Genomic DNA, 13,577 nt, shown 5'->3' with positions numbered 1-13,577 from the left:
ACCAGCCTCCCGTTAAACTATCTGGGTGTTCCGCTATTTCAGGGAGCCCCTAGATCTCGATTTCTGAATCCTATGATTGATAAATTTCTCAGTAAGTTCAGCCTTTGGAAAGGGCATTCTCTCTCTTTTGCGGGTAGGCTCACCCTGGTCAAATCTGCTTTAACTGGTGCGTTAGTTCACTCTTTTCTGTTGTATAGATGGCCGGCCTCTCTTATTGCGCGTGTTAATAGAGCAGTCCGTAATTTTCTTTGGATGGGGGACAAAGATCGAAGAAAGCTTATTATGGTTCCCTAGAAAACGTGTTGTCAACAGATTGCAAATGGCGGCTTGGGCATCAAAGACTTCAGAATCTTTAACATTGCATTGCTTGCTAAATTTAGCTGGGATCTATTACAGGGAAGCAGCTTTATCATCAATTTGATCAGATGCCGATTTTTTGAGAGTTTTGGCATACCTAAACGATACATTGCAAATTCCTCAATCTGGTCTTCGATAAGAGCTAATTTTGATCTAATTAGAGAGGATTCGATCTGGTGGTTTGGAGAAGACTCGACCTTAAACTTTTGGACTAACAGATGGATTGTCCCAACAATTGCGGATCAGATTGGTTTACCGAGGAAATCTCAGGCAAAGCTTTTTGAACCAATTCAACGCTTCAGGCTTAATGGCGAATGGAATGATTTGATTGACATTCCTGCGCAGGTGCAGGCCAACATCAGACAAATTGAAGCATTTGATGGTAATGATTTATGTATCTGGTTGCCTTCAGATTCGGGAAAGCTAACGGCTCGCCTAGCTTACTTGCACCGCCTTCAAGGTGAGCCGGTCGCGTGGAGCAAGTTCATCTGGAATTCTTTTGTTCCTCCCTGCCGCGCTGCCACCTGCTGGAAGCTGATCCACGGTAAGCTACCTCTCCAATCTCTGCTGCAAAAACATGGTTTCTATATGGCTCAGCGCTGTGAATTATGTAAAAGTAATGAGGAAAATGCTGCTCACTTATTCGTTATGTGCGCTGTTGCAAAAGCACTATGGAATTTGGTTTTTGATGTATTTAATGTCCACTGCAACCTCAGTCCCTCTTTTGCTGATTTCTTCTCCATGGTTCGCGAATTACGAGTCAGACGAAGTCGGAGAAAGAATTGGATATTTGCTGTCATAACTTGCACTTGGTTCATATGGTTTACTCGAAACTGTGCTATATTCGACGGTGAGCTTCCTTCAATCCAAATGCTAAATCTTTTGATAAATGAGGGTTGCGCGGCCTCTGTTGCTGTTACCCGTCCGCCACCTGATCCAGATTTTGTGGTGGTTCGATGGATTGCTCCGCCGGTAAACTGGCTGAAGGTCAACACAGATGGAGCGTCCGGAATTTCTGGTAATGCCGGGGCAGGCAGTATTTTTCGGAATTGCAGGGGATTTGCTCTAGGATGCTTCGCTTTTCCTATTCGAAACTCTCCAGCACACATAGCTGAACTCAAGGCAATCATTTTTGCAGTCAAAGCTGCGTGGGAAAGGAACTGGCGGAATTTATGGATTGAATCAGATTCCGTTTATGCTGTTCAATTACTGAATAATAATCAAGACGAAGTCCCTTGGAGGATAAGAAGAGATTGGAAAGCTTGTCTTCATCGTCTGTCGGTAATGAACTGGAAAGCCAGTCACATTTTCAGAGAAGAGAATCATGTTGCAGACAAGCTTGCGAGCCATGGGCAGTCCGCCACTTCGAGCTATTGGTGGCATTCGGCGCCTCACTTCTGTCAGGATTTGGTGTTTAATGACATATGCAATGTAACGCATATTCGTGTGATGTAACTTTTTGTTCTTTTCTTTTTCCTTTCTCCTCCCCTCCTTCTGTTGTATTATTTTCTTTTCTTTTTTTAATAAAAGGGTTGTTCCAACCTAGTTGGGATGTCCAGCCTTCCTTCGCGTCCCAACCTTCATTAAAAAAAAACATCTAATAACAAACAGCTAACAGTTTACTACAACTGCAAACAGCAACCGCAACAGCTATTAGCTAACAGCTGAAATACTCGAACTTGAGATTCACTAGTTTAAACGACTTAAAACCCTCAACCACTAAAACTAACCTTAGTAATTTTAAGGTAATTAAAAATTTTAAAATATTAAATAATTGTAGCTATCACACTTAATGCAGATTTTGCTTGAAGAGCATAAGAAAAAAGGAAACAAATATTAAACAATAGGGATATTTTTAAAAATGGAATTAAACCAAAAGTTGTCAATATTATGTAATGAATAAAATCTTTTACAATTTCCATCAAAAAAAAAATATTAATCTTTTACAACAACTCGAGAATTAGAATAAAAATTAAATAAAATGAGAAATTAACAAAAAAAGAAATTGAATAGCAATGAATTTTAGAGTCACCGCCTCAGTATCTATCTATTTCATAAAGATTGAAAAACAGTATCATACTCCGACTCAGCCACCGCCTCAACCACCGCAACCGCTTCCGCCTCAGCCACCGCCAAAGCCAGTATTAAATCATCCTCTGAATTAGACAGCAGCAATGTTTTCAAATAATTATCGTCTCCAAATTCAAAATCAGAGCTTAATATCATCTTCTGAATAGATTGTTTGATAGCCTCACGTTCAGCTTCCGCCACCGCCACGGCGATCGCGAGATCATCGTGATATTGATCTTCGTCTGAAAGAAGATTAACCAGGATTAATAATAATTAATTAAAGGATATAATAGCATATTAAAAATTGATTATAGAAAAGAAGTATAAAAATTAATTAATTTGAGAGATATATATTTGGATGAATGAATTAGTACCTGTAATATTAATATCTGTGAAGAACTTCCTTTTTCTAGATTGTGGCTGCTCCATTATCTTCTTCTTCTAAATGATTGAGGAGGCTGATGATGGTCTCTCTGTGAAAATATGAGGATGGCGTAGCATAATGATATATATATATATATATACGTTGAGTCGGTAAAAAAAAGGTCGGTGCTTGAAATTAAAGTAACCTTACCATATGGAGTTTTATCCTAACTGAAATTTGATAGAACATTTATAACAAACCAAATTATTCTTGAATAAAGAATAAGGGAAAATTAATAGAAATAATGGCAAACCATTATTCATTCTAAAAAAGATATTTATACATGATTAATGTGGCATTAATGATAATTAATGCAGGGGAGAATATGCAAATAAAGAGGAAAAAGAAGGAGCTTCTAGCACTATGCTACGTGGACCATGACGAGATACGCCCAATGAGAGCAAGTAGCAGAGACCCGCCATATCTCTCAAGGAGAGCGTACATATGCCTTGACGGATCAAAGAATATTATCCCAAGGACCAAAAGGGATATTCACCTTGAGAACGCCGCAAGAAGAACCAGATGGCGGATCTCCACGGTTCAGCTCAGTGAGATCCGCTGGCGAACCTATGAGGCGAATCTCCTCTTTCACCCGATTCATCACAGTAACGGCTAACCGCCAACTCGGCCATAAAGATCATTAAATGAATCATTAATAGTCTTAAACCACCAGGTTAAGAGTAACTTGTAACCGCCATTAAATGAGCATTAATGGAGACTTTCTAGTTACCTAGAGGTTACGAATTCCCCAACTATATATAGCCTACATCCCTAGGCTATCAAGGTACACACATTCACTTATTCTTTGTCAATTCAGTTTGCTCTCTTGATCTTCCTTACTGACTTTGGCATCGGAGTGTCCCCGGCCGATCCCAACGGCGCCTCACAGGGACGTGCTCTGATCAAGGATTTTTCCCCGTGTTATCAATTGGTGCGGTGATCGTGGATCTCTAACAAACAGAAGATCACAAAATCTTGATTGTATAGAGTTTCACAAAGAACAAAACAATGGAGTCAACAGAATAGAAATCACAATCTCCAACTTTGGCTCAATCAGTACAACAAATCTATCCAAAGATACGGTTCTCCATATATTGGTGGGAAAGAGTTTTCTACATTAAATCTGGAATTTTATGATGAAAAAGATAAGTTTCCTCCCATTTCTTATTCCATTTTTTATTAAAGAAAATTGAGATCCCTCACTCTTATAAAGTGCTATGAATATCGTTACATGTTATTATGATAAATCTAATAAATTTTAAAAGATGAAGTCATAGATGCAAATCTTTCATTAAACCTTGCATGCTTACTATGCCCTCATATTTTTATGCATGACAAGTGTAATATGATATTATCATTGAACCAGTACAAACGCATGTATAAGACCCGTGATCTTGGGATTTACAAAAGAAAAAAATCATCCATTCAATGTGATTTTGTCATTTGATATTAAAATATCATAAAATTGCTCATGTAATTGCAAAGGATTTAGATCTAGTCGGTCTTTTGGGTGAACATGCATATAACTATTAGAAGAAATTGCAAAAATCATATTTGGTTTTCCTTGTACAATTCACCATCTATATATGGCTTTTCTCCTATTTAGTACTTTTAATATCAAAAATTCATATTTTTGAATATTGTTTTGTCAAACAGTTATTTCATTCCCTTTTTTACAAGGATGTGTTTATTCATATAAAAACTGTTTATCTGACATTATTAGAATTTCTTTTACCGACGTAAGAGAATTGAACATATTAATCAATTTGTGATCATCATGTAACTGTCCCTAACTATTAAGGCCATTATGGGTTGATGAATTGCCAAATTGGATAAACAAAACTTTCATGTCTTGAGCTAACTACAAAACTGTGCAAATGTCAGTTTCGAATGAGAAGCATCGTAAAACATCTTCGCCACGAAGACAGGGCTCTTCTCGCAGAGGTAGGTCACCTCCCTCTCCAATACGCTGACGTAGTAAGAGGCCTATTGATACACCCCGGAGTACCGGCCCACCACCACCATCCTCCCGACCAGGAGACATTGGTCATGTCCCCGTAGGAAACCAAGGAGGTCATGACCGATTACATATAGGCGGTTCAGGCGGCGGTGGATCAGCTGCAGAAGCATTGGCCAAAAATACAACATGTAAAAGCTTACAGGAGGATCTGATCCGGAGAAAACCCCGCAATATGGCGAATCTAATTGAACGATGCAAAGCATTCAGGGAGGTAGATGACATACGCTGCGAATCGTTATCTCCATCACATAAAACCAAAGGCGAATCTCACAATCGAGATCGTGAGAAAGATAAAAATCGGGGTTCTTCCTCCATAAACAGGACTTTAGTACAAGTAATATGAATATTCCAGTGGTCAAATTTGAGGGGGTACCCAATCTAAGATTATTACCACCCTTTGGTTGGCCACCACACTGAAGCTTGCTGGGAGCTGGAAAACTAGATAGCTTTGTCCAGAATAACAAATAACAAGATGACAAGCAAAAGACAGATTCCAAAAATAAATTCAAAAGTGTCATTAATGTCATGGCGGATGGACCAGAGTATCAGCCACCCGTGGAAAAAGCAAAAAATATCCGCTCTGGATAAAACATCCCTTCATTGCTCCTTTTGCAGAAACAGGTCCAGTAATCTCTCCACATACAGATGCGTTGACAATTGAAGGATGGAAGATGAGATGAGGCGGGTAATGGTAGACACGGGCAGTTCTTGCAATATCATCACCATAGGTACATTCTCACCAACAAAGGAGGAGTAATGATTAGCGGGAACCAAAAGACGGTTCAAGAGACCTACTCAGCATCACTATCAATTCTCCCACAATCCAAAGAGGACGAAGGTGAGAAATATAAACTTGTCACTACAGCTTTGGGCGACATAGAAACGCTCCTTATTGCTGATGGACAACGGGTACGAATCGCCAAAGGATTAAACATCATTGAGTCTGAAAGCCTATTTGCATAGGAGAATGAGATCCGTACAGGAATAAGCCCAGATATGATCACTCATAAGTTAAACATCATTAAGGATGTGGTTCTAGTTGCTCAGAAAAGACGGAACCATAGGCCTAAAATCAGTATTTTTATATATTCTTATATGTGCATTAAACTGTTATAGTATCCTATATTTTATAATTTATTCTTTCTCGCCATACTTCTTATATTCACTTGCCTAGCTTTTAGTGCTGATATACGTCCAGTGGCTGGCGAATCATAAGTTCCACAGGTGGATCAATTACCTCAAAGATAGGACAATTGATCCCATCACGGGCTGATCCCCTTTCCATAAAGGTAAGAAGCACAGACCCTCAAGAGCTTTCAAATAAGCTCAACTCTCTCCTCAAAGACAGGAAAAGGATTGACCACCATCAAAAGCGGGTTAAAATCGTCTCAAACATGAGATCATTACACCCTCAACTTTCTCCTCAAAGATAGGAGAACACTTTTATGGGCGGATCCATCTTTAGATGATCACCATTCGGTCGGACACCATTCGGTCGGACACCATTCGGTCGGACACCATTCGGTCGGACACCATAAACGAGTTAAAACATTCCTTGGACGCAAGGACTTTACACTCTCTCACTCCCTTCCCAAAGAAGGGTTCACAAGTCCTACGGGCGGATCGCTTCACCTCAAAGATAGGTAGCAAGTTAATCCCCTGGGCAGCTTTACTTCCTCTAGAAGGAATAGAACAGCTTCTAAACTTTCACAAAGGTTCACACATTGGGGTACGGCTGGCCACCTACCCTAAACAATCGGAGAAATCGTAAACCAGATTCTAGAAAATTACTTGCTAAAAGATATAATGCATTAGTAAAAATAGTTCTGGAAAGCAAAGGGATTCATCTCCAAATAATGAAGCCTCGTCTTCATCTCCAAGTAATGAAGCCTCTTCTTCATCTCCAAGTAATGAAGCCTCGTCTTCATCTCCAAGTAATGAAGCCTCGTCTTCATCTCCAAGTAATGAAGCCTCGTCTTCATCCAATTCAAGTAATGAAGCCTCGTCTTCATCCAATTCAATTAATGAAGCCTCGTCTTCATCCAATTCATAAAGCCTCGTCTTTATCCAATTAATGAAGTCTCGTTTTCATCAAATTAATGAATCCGCATCTTCATTATAGAAATAACAAAGTCTCGCCTCCACAAAATGCACAAAGGTCCCTAAATGGCTGATCATTCTTACTGATCCCTAAGGGCGGGTCATTCTCCTCAATATGGCAGAACTGAAGAAAAGAAGTCCCTAAGGCGAATCATAATCCTATACGGTAGGAACAAATGGCCCCATCTAGGGCGGGTCCACTTTCCTCCAAGATAGAAAAATAAAACACGGCGGATCAAGCCCTGATCACCGCCAGGATTAAAACATTTCTCAGACGTGGGATCTTTACATCCTTCAAAACTTCTCTCAAAAAGAGGAGTTTTCTACACCTATGGCAGATTGATCCACCTCAAAGAGAGGAAGCAGATCAAACGCTTACGGTAGCTTGATTCCCTCAAAAGGAATACCAAGCACACAAGCCTTCACAAAGGTTTTCATACAAGGGTATGGCTGGCCACCTACTCTAAGTTGCCTTGGACAGATCACTCAAAGATAGGTAGCAAGTTGATCATTAAGACTAAGCCATATGAGATTCACAGGCGGATCTCTAAGGCGAATCTCCTTATAAACGGTCAGAGTTCACAGACAACGTAAAAATCTCCATATATTGGATCCTAGGGAAAGAAATCCATGAAGCTTATCATAAGCTTCTAGGGATATGGTTGGCCACCTACCTCGAGACATAACAAGTTTGAAACCTTCGGAAAATTCATAACAAGATTGAAACCTTCGGAAAATTCATGACAAGTTTGAACACTTAAAAGATCAATAGCATGGAATACGATTAGACAGCCCTAAAGAGCTTTTTATACCTTTAGGGGGGCTTCTGATAACAAACCAAATTATTCTTGAATAAAGAATAAGGGAAAATTAATAGAAATAATGGCAAACCATTATTCCTTCTAAAAGAGATATTTATACATGATTAATGTGGCATTAATGATAATTAATGCAGGGGAGAATATGCAAATAAAGAGGAAAAAGAAGGAGTTTCTAGCACTATGCCACGTGGACCATGACGAGATACGCCCAATGAGAGCAAGTAGCAGAGACCCGCCATATCTCTCAAGGAGAGCGTACATATGCCTTGACGGATCAAAGAATATTATCCCAAGGACCAAAAGGGATATTCACCTTGAGAACGCCGCAAGAAGAACCAGATGGCGGATCTCCACGGTTCAGCTCAGTGAGATCCGCTGGCGAACCTATGAGGCGAATCTCCTCTTTCACCCGATTCATCACAGTAACGGCTAACCGCCAACTCGGCCATAAAGATCATTAAATGAATCATTAATAGTCTTAAACCACCAGGTTAAGAGTAACTTGTAACCGCCATTAAATGAGCATTAATGGAGACTTTCTAGTTACCTAGAGGTTACGAATTCCCCAACTATATATAGCCTACATCCCTAGGCTATCAAGGTACACACATTCACTTATTCTTTGTCAATTCAGTTTGCTCTCTTGATCTTCCTTACTGACTTTGGCATCGGAGTGTCCCCGGCCGATCCCAACGGCGCCTCACAGGGACGTGCTCTGATCAAGGATTTTTCCCCGTGTTATCAAACATGGAGTTGGATTTGGATGATATGGAAATTACGAGATCAGCTTCCAGTTTTCTTAGGCCCTGTTTGGGGATTAGACTGATTACATTTAGCTGATTATACTTATCTTTTTGGTTAACGGATTTAACTAATAGATTGTTTGGTAAAACTTAGCTGTTTGTAAAATTATAAATAAGGACATAACAAAACATTAATTTGGGATTAAAGAGTATTAATTAAGAGTAATAATGTCCATAAAAAAAAGATATAGCAATAATAATTGAAAAGGTTCCTAAAATTAGCTTTTACAAAATTAGTTTTTTATAGGCTTAAAGAATTATTTAGCCCCTGACCTATCCAAAATTTTGTTATTTGGCCCCTGATCTATTATTTGGTCACATTTGACCCCTAACCTATCCCAATTGGTGAAATTTCACCCAATTTGTATTCAAACTTAACCGAATCGTTATCTCATTGATAAGTAACGATATTTTCACACTAGAACGTAATAGATTTTAGTTCATGATTTGTTTTTTATTTTTTTATTTTTTTAATCTAATTAATGATTTCCACATAATGTGTAAAAAAAAACTTTAAGAAATATCACGTTTCAAGTTCAAGTGTCAAAATATCGTTACTTATCAATGAGATAACGATTCAGTTAAATTTGAATACAAATTGGGTAAAATTTCACTAATTGGGATAGGTCATGGGCCAAATGTGACCAAATAATAGGTCATGGGCCAAATGACAAAATTTTGGATAGGTCAGGGGCCAAATAATGCTTTAAGCCTTTTTATACACAATAAGCTTTTTCAAACCTCTTTTCACCAAAAAGCTATTACCAAAATGGGCCATGATTTTGTTTAGTAAAATTTAGTTGATTGTTAATTAATAGCTGTTTGTGTAAAATGATAAATAAGGACACTATTTGAGATTAAAGAGGATTAATTAGAGGTAATAATGTCCATAAAAAGAGATTGAACAATAAGCTAATTGAAAAGGCTCATAAGAGCATTTCCAATAGAGGGTGCCCAAAAGAGTGCCAAGCTAATGTGATATTTAGTTTGACAACTTTTAAAGGGTACCTACTATTGAAGTGAAGGTGGGTGCCAAAAAAGTTGCCAATTTTTGGTAACCTTGAAAAGAGGTTGCCAATCATTTTTTAATATAAAAAATGTTGATTTATTTGAATACTATTGGTTCATTTTTTTTTTTGATGAATTTTGCTCTCATTTCACTATTGGTTGACAATATTTATAATTAAATAAATTACTCCCTCCATTTCAAAATAATTGTCACATTTGACCAAAGCACACATATTAAGGAAATGATTGATTTGCATTAAATTTATGAAACATGGACTAAAATACCCTCTATCTCTATTCATTAATAATTATCATTTTTTGTGTCTTTTATTAAATTGAACCTCTCTCCATATATTGAAAACTTAAAATAGCAAAAAGTGTAATTAATATTAAGCTCATTAATAGGGGTAACATAGGAAAAAGTTGCATTGGAAACTAAACCTGACAAATAATATGAAATGGAAAAATTTGATTAAAAGTGACAATTATTTTGAAATGGAGGGAGTATATATTAAGTAATGATTTGTGGGGCCATTGTAATAACTTTTAAAGTTGTTTTACTATTTGAACATTTTTAAATAAAAGTTGGTAAGAGTGATGTGGATTACTAAATTAATAAAATACTATATTTTACTATGATGTGTCAACTTGGGCACTCTTTAGAGTAACCTCCATTGGAGTTTTTTAGATCCAATAAGCTATTTCAAACATCTTTTCACCAAACACTACTATTAGAGGTATAACTAGTCAAAACCTCTAAAATGGCTCAAACGTCTAATTTTACTCAAAAAAGCTTTTTATCAAATAAGGTCTTAATCATTTTAGTTGGATTTGGATTTTGACATTGTTAATCGATTTAATTGAATTTGAATTTAGTGAATCTTATTATGGAAAATAGGATCAAGATTTATTGATAGGTGTATATTATGGTGGTCTCTCGTCATTTATGGATACTAAAATTGATATTTTATAGATGTTTTTACCTAAAAAATTAAAATCATATAGAAAATTTAGCATTTTTTCATAGCTAAAGGGGGCCATGCCCCTCTTTGAATTTGTCACTAGTGGCATCCAATGTTTGGAGAGTAAAAATGGATAGCTATTTAGACAACCTTCAACATATTTTTTCTCAACCTTTTTTCTGGATTAATATTGCGACATATTAAGGATCATAGAGTAGTTAATTTAAGAGACACTTAAATAATGAGTGTCGTTAAATTTAATTTACCAACTGAAAGACCTTGTGTTGTTAAAAAAAGACGATATCACTTTTAGCAACACAAAAAGTGACATTTACAAAATCCTCGATTAATATTTAGGTCGTTATTTTTGACATCGAAGTAACCCCTTTTTTCAATAATATTATGGACCAAAAGCGGATCAGTTTATATAGATATAATAGTTTATTTTAAATTATTTTCAAAGAAATCTTTCCACTATTAGTTCCATACTATTTTTAAGTGATTAATAGCCAAATTCCAATTAATTTAGTACAAATATGGTATTTTTTATAATTAAATGAAAAAAGAATAAATTACCTAAATTAGTGCAGGAATGAAATTGAAATTAATAGGAAAAATATATAAAAAAGTAATTAAATGTATTAAAATGAATTAAATTGGGATAAGAGAAATAATAGGAGTTAAAACGGGAATATCTCAAAATTTGTGGGATGAATTCATAATGATTGAAAATTGTTAGGGTTAATTTGACATAAGAAAAATGGGTATAAATACTAGTAGTCTTTAATTTAGTACTATTAGGGTTGGACACAGTCCCTTCGCATCACAATCTCCATTGTTGATAAGTTTGATCGATTTGAGAAATAATTTATCAAACTATTTTATCGGTTATGAATTTTATCATTTACACTTTCTATATATGTCATTTTTTTATCACTAATTAGTAACAGATTACAAATATATGATTAGTTATGATTAGTTGTGAAAAAATTAAAAAAATTAAAAAACATACTGTATTTTATACGAATTGGACAAAAAAAATTCAAATATTTCATTGTTCCAATTATATTATTAAATCACAGAAAATATGAAATCTTGAAAGAATGGTTATGCAATTAATACAGAATAAGGAACTAAATATCCGTATTTTATAATAATGTCTCAAATTTATCAAATTTATCAACATTAGAGGTAAAATTACTCTTAATTGCTAATTCTATGGGTAAAATTATATCATTTTAGATGTTAGAAGTAAAATTACTCATGGTTGTAAACGTTTGAAGTATTTTTACACCTTATCCTATTAAACAATAAAAATATTTTTAAAATGGAATTAAATAAAAAAAAAATTCAATATTATGTAAGGTATTGTATTTATTAATCTTTTACGATAAGTGGAGACTTATAATAAAAATCAAATACAATTACAAATTAAAAAAAAAAGAGAGATTGAATAGCAATGAAACACAATTCCTACAGATTGAAAAACAGTATCATACTCCGACCAATGCCTCAGCCATCGCCACCGTCTCTGCCTCAGCCACCGCCGCAGCCAGAATTAAATCATCTTCGGAATTAGGCAGCAGCAGTGTTGTTAGATCATTATCATCATCTCCAAATTCAAAATCAGAGCTTAATATCATCTTCCGAATATATTGTTTTATGGCCTCACGTTCAGCCTCCGCCACCGCCACGGCGATCGCGAGATCATCGTGATATTGATCTTCGTCTGAAAGAAGATGAACCAGGATTAATTAATAATAATTAAAGGACGTAATAGCATATTAGAGATTGATTAAAGAAAATAAAAGTATAAAAATAAATTAAATAAAATAGAGAGATTTATATAGATGGTTGAATGAATTAGTACCTGCAATATTAATATTAATATGTGTGAACAACTTCCTTTTCTTAGATGGTGGCTGCTCCATTATCTTCTTCTAAATGGCTGAGGTTGATGATGGTAACACAGTAAAAAAATATATATATGGGCGAAGAGAAATATATATATGTTCCCTTTCAAAAAAAAAAGAAATATATATATATATGTTGAGTCGGTGAAACAGGCGGTGCTTTGCTTGATTAGAGGAGGGTTTACAGGGGTTAATAAGGGAAGTGTTGGATATGGCTCGTAATATCTAAAGGGGCTTATCCCGGAGCGGATCAATAAGAAAACCGTTCATCGCTCCCGGAGACGTAGGCAATTCAAAACTGCCGAACTTCGTTAACAAATCCTTGTGTTCGATCTTTGCTTAATTTCTGTTTATTTTAGTTTCGTTTTCAACAGGAAGGATACGGGAAGGGTTAGTAAGGATTGATAGAAACCCTTGTTTAGAAGGAAGAAGTGTTAATAAGGATTGATAGAAACTCATGTTTGGAACACAACAAAAATTAGAAAGATAAGGGTTTGGAGCAATGTTATTAGAACCAGACCGGACATCAAACCGGATTTGTAACTGGGTCACGGGTCACTTGGTCACTGATTCAACTCCGGTTCCCACCGGGTTTTTCAGCATCCATCAAACCAGTGGAGCTTGGACCGGACTCCTTGCCGGTTTCCGGTCCGACCGGTCCGATCCGAGCTTGATAACATTGGTTTGGAGGGGTTTGGAAAGATTTTTTTTAAGAAATTTCATCCAATTTTTAACTTCCTAATTTGGTGGGTTTGGGAGGGTTAGAAATTCCTTCCCCTTCCTTACCTTTCCCTCCCCTTCCTTTATTTACCATTCCCTACCCTTCATCTAATAAGGCGGGGTAAATTACATCCATGGCTACTGAATTTCACCTATTTAATATTATGGCCATCAAACTTCAATTCTTAACAGTATGACAATTGAACTTGACATTTTTTAATATTGGTGGCCACTCAACGCCTCAAAACAACCGTTGACAGTCTAAAAATAAAAAATATGAAGCATTAATGATATTCTAAGGAACTTTAATACTTGAAAATTTTCGTTTTGATGTCATTTAAGTGTTGTTTGGTTATAAGAGTAAGTGAATTTTTAGAGA

At 36.2% G+C, this 13,577-nt stretch overlaps 1 long non-coding RNA gene across 1 annotated transcript; it reads right to left on the bottom strand.

Annotated features, from left to right (window-relative positions):
• Nucleotides 1-2,224: 2,224 nt before the first annotated feature.
• LOC136209850 (uncharacterized) lies at nt 2,225-2,897 on the bottom strand. The gene is made up of 2 exons (XR_010677712.1): nt 2,802-2,897; nt 2,225-2,669 (listed from the first exon to the last, which is right to left on the bottom strand). It is a non-coding gene; the product is annotated as an uncharacterized lncRNA (long non-coding RNA).
• Between the last annotated feature and the right edge of the window lie 10,680 nt (nt 2,898-13,577).

Source organism: Euphorbia lathyris, chromosome 10 (genome assembly GCF_963576675.1).
Source record: "Euphorbia lathyris chromosome 10, ddEupLath1.1, whole genome shotgun sequence".
Taxonomy (NCBI): Eukaryota; Viridiplantae; Streptophyta; class Magnoliopsida; order Malpighiales; family Euphorbiaceae; genus Euphorbia; species Euphorbia lathyris.
This window is presented reverse-complemented; position numbering and strand designations above follow the sequence as displayed.